The following is a 4,437-nucleotide window of genomic DNA, read 5'->3' as shown; positions in this document are numbered from 1 at the left end:
GCTGATTAGGATTCTCCTCCCTATTCTGAGCATCCTGACCCTTGAGATGTTGCAGTTCTTCGAGGGTTCCACACTTCGAGTTCTTTCCTCGCTCTCAACGCCACCCTCTGCTTGTCATTTCAGGGCTGCCAGAGGACCCACAAAAATAAATACCTGCTCTCTTCCCAGTAACCCCTGTCATCCATGTCACCTTTCACTCTAGTTCCTGTATTTCATAGCCAGGAGGATGGGAATGAGTTTCTTCCTTGTGCTGCTCCCTTAATGTTGTCAGTACCCAGCAAAGCACTCTGGCTGCCTTGCCCTCCCGAGAGCCCTGGATGTTGAAGGCAATTTCATCTTTAGTGCTTCAGTGGCTTGAACTTGCCATCTCTGACTCGAGCCAGAGCAGTACGAGAACTCGGAATATAAATTGGGTTCTGACGACACTGCTGTTTGAGGTGACTTGTTTTTTGTGCCATTTAATAAGTGCCCTTCCTCTGTTTCCTGGGAGTGGGAACGAGAGAAATTGAGAAATTTTTTTCCTATGTGTCCATTGGATGGGTAGACAGAAGAGACAAGCAGGAAGCATTTTTGGCTGTTTGAGGTGCATCCTATGTTACTTTGAATTAGCTAGGCAAATGTGTTATGGCAGGTGGTTTAAATGTAGGCAGACTCTTTGCCTGTCAGGGCAAAACAGCCTTTGCCCAAAAGCAGTTAGCTTTTTAGAAGCAAGCAATTATAATTTGTATGGGAGTTATTTTCATCCAGACCACAGTAATTTTATAACTCGGACATGCCAAATTCAACTTACGACAAAAGGCATAGGATTTGTTTCCACTTCTGACATAGCAGCTGTTGGAAATGTTAGGATCCACTTTTGTAGGGAAACTGTTAAAACTTGCTGTTTGGGTTTTGGACAGTGTCAAAGACAATATTCAAGATGTGTCCTTGGGCATTAGTGTATATGACGGATGCTGATTCATAATATACTCTTGCTATGTCTTGTGACCTCGCAGTAGGATTCTTTCTTCCTAAATCAAATCCAAGAAAAATGCTTCCTCAGCATGACGAGGAAATGGACCTTCTTGTGGTTCTCAGGGAACTGTTCAGGGACTTAATTTGTTATCTGCTGCCTTGTTAAAAACAAGCTCTGCCTGCATGCAAGTTCCCAGCAGATAACTTGTAAGCCTGTGTGGAAATGCTTCCAAGGTAGCTGGAGCTCTGTCAGGTGGAATGAGAAGGACCTCAGGGATTTCTGGAGGCCAGATCAGGGCTCTGACCTCAGTCCCCATCTCCTCTTGGGTGGTCTGTGCACCTGATTGAACGGACAGGGGAACAGGGCCAACACCTTAACAGCTCTAGTGGATGTGGGTGCTTTGCTTAAGCCTTTATCTTAACGCATTAAATGTTAATGAGACTGCAGTTTATCTTGGTAGATTTAAGCATGATTTTACTTCTGTTTTTCGCTTAGAAGAATGTGCTGCTGAGATAGAAGTCACATCAAGCTATATCAGGAGACAGGAACTGCACTGAAGAACACACAGCAGCTTTTATTTAGGAACTGTTGTTTTAGAAAGAAAAAAGAAAAGGAAAGAAAACAGAATGTGGCTAGCAAATGGCTGTAGCCATGTATGTAACTGGCATTAATGAACAGCCTTGGTAATTAGGTGTTGTATTTTCTGCAATACCTGTGTTAAAATTTATCTTAAGTGGTGTGTAGGAAGTTGAAGGTGTCTTTATCTTAGTTATCAGGTGCTGCTTGTGTGCTTCATGGAATATCTTTCCTAACAGAATGTTGAATGGAAGGTTTTTTTTTTTGTTACTGCTAAAAAAAATGTTCCTGAATGTCATTATGAACTGTTTAATTGTTAAGTATATCTCAATACACATTCCTTTTGTAGATAAAATCGATGGCTTTGTATTCTAGCCCCAGAGCAAAACAGATGACTGTGATTACAGTCCTGCTTCCTGAGTGCCCTTCTTCACGGGGGGGGGGGGGGGGGGGGGGGAACCCAACCCATTTCTCTCCTTGTTCTCACAGGGTCGTTACTGCTTTGCTGTGGAGCCTACAATCTGTCCACACCCTCGTGAACTTCTGATTCTTAAAACTGCTCGCAATATTCTTGTTGGACTTTAATCAGGGTAGTAACTCACTATCTTCGTGGCTCTTGCTCCTCCTACTGTGTCTGGAAAGGAAATGTGTGTATTTTTGAAGAGAATCACCTGCTAGCTCACATTCAGGCTTATCACAGAAAATACCCTGTCTGAAGGCAAAATTCAGGTTTGCCTTCCAGTCTGTGGTGTCAGCTTATGAGTCTTCATGGTGCAAGAGCTCTTTAAATCCCTATTGTGTATTTATAGGAAAAATATTAAAAAGCTGATTCTGCTGTTGATCTGCGAGAATTCAGGGAGCGTAGGTTTAGACTGATTGAGAAACATTATGATCTGATTACAATGAACAATTTCTGGAGATACCCAATCTCGTACCGTGTGATGAAAAATTAAGCGCTGATGAGTACAAAGTATCTGAAAACTGAGTATGAAAGCTTTGATGGATTTGAGAATGGCTACTAAAAATTGCAAATTGGAGCATGTAATGGAAAGGGAGTTTCTAAAATGGGTTTTCAGCTTAAAGTGTCTTCCTGCTTACAAGGGGAAAGCTAAGTAAATGCAGCAAGTTCCTTGACTGCTACTTCAGATGAGTTTCAGTTTGCCAAGTGGTTAGCTGTGGGACCTTGGCATGTCTGCTGCACTAACTGGGTGACTTTACATTGGCAAGGAAAGCTTACATTTGTCTGTCATGCAGTTCAGAGGGTACAACAGGTGTAAGTATACCACATCTCTGAGTCAATGACTGTGGATTTTACTCTGAGTCAATGACTGTAGATTTTAATGATTGAAATTCCTCAACTTTCCGCATGTGCCATTACTGTGAGTCTTAGATGTTTATTGATAAGATCTTCTATGCCCCGGGTTTGCAGTGCACTTCTTGACGCTACTAAAAGCGGTTGGCAATTAAATCAGCAGGAGATGTGCCAGCTTCATCAGGGTTTCAGGCCTCTCCATCCTCTCACACCCAGACGCCAGCCCTGTGACTGGAGCTGGATGCAAGGCTCTGCCGAGAGGGACAGCAGAGCTGTGTCTGCTTCGGTCGGAGGTTACGCTCGAACGCGGCCGGAGCTGCCCGGTGAACCTTGTGCTGTGCCGCTGGCCAGGGCGAAGCACTGCTGGGGCTCACCAGCCCAGGGCTGGCTGCGGGGGGCTGCCGTGGACCTGGTGCGTGCTGCTGTGGCTGCTTCGTTCCTCTGGCCAATAGCTTCTCTGCGTGCGTTTTTACTTTATTTCACCCCATGACTTTTTCTGGCCGTTCTGTTAGCCTTCGTGTACCTGTTAACCCCTACAAAGTGGCTGGTAGGGGAGGGCAGGGCTGGTGGCAGGGGATGGGAGGGGACCTCAAGCTCTGCTTCCCGGTGGGGAGGACTCCTGAGACACCACAAGGCCGTGGCCACCTGCTGCAGGGCTCAGACCTCGTGAAGCTGCAGGACACCAGGCAGGATGATGTGGAAGTGCCGTATCCTTTGCATGGGGTACCCTCTTGGTAAGTACCCACTTAACTTCCCTTTTGGCTGTTGATGGTGCCATTGGAGCTGGCTGAGCTCAGCTGGTGGCCTCTGTCTCCACGTGGCTGAGGACAAGGCAAGTGGTCTAGGGCTCTGGGCACTCAGCTGGGGAAGTGCTCTAGGGTTCTGGCTGGCCAGGACGGGTGATTTTAGGGCCCTTGCTGGCTGGCTCCGGTGTTGCGGCACTCTGGCTGGGGAATGGGGCAGGTGGTGTCTGGCTGTGGCTAGCCAGTCAGGGGACGTAGGGTTCTGGCTGGCTTGCCGAGGCAAGTGGTTTAGGGCTCTGGCTGGCCAACCAGGACAAATGCTACAGGTTTGTGGCTAGCTGGTAGGGTTCTGGCAGCTTGCCTGGGGTATGGGGTAGTGTCCCACCTTGCTGGCGCATGGGTGCGTGTGGCTCTTGGTGGCCTGCCTGTGCAGGAGCCTTAGTGTCACGGCTGGAGATGGAGTCTGTGGGCCGTGAGCCTGAGAGAGCACCTCCGGCTGGGGGCTGGTGAGCGTGTACCTGGCAGCCTGGTGAAGGGAGATGCTGTTGGTGCCCAGCAGGGGAGAATCTGGTTCTGGCCGGTTTTGGGAGCGTAGTTTTGGCTTGTTGGCTGGCCAGGTAGAGACTGTTTTGCAGACTGGTCATGGTGAGCATTGCTCTTGCTTGCTTGGTGTCCAGGTGTAGGTGGTCTAGCTTGCTGTCCTGAGTAGATATGCTTTGGCTGTCTGGCAGGGGTTTTTTTTTGTTTGTTTGTTTTTGGTTTTTTTCTTTTGCTTTTTGTTTTTGTGTGTGTGTGTGTGTGTTGGTTTTTTTTTTTAATATCTTTTCCTGGCTTTTGTCATTAAAGAGATA

Source organism: Falco biarmicus, chromosome 2, assembly GCF_023638135.1.
Source record: "Falco biarmicus isolate bFalBia1 chromosome 2, bFalBia1.pri, whole genome shotgun sequence".
Taxonomy (NCBI): Eukaryota; Metazoa; Chordata; class Aves; order Falconiformes; family Falconidae; genus Falco; species Falco biarmicus.
Note: the sequence above shows the minus strand (reverse complement) of the source record.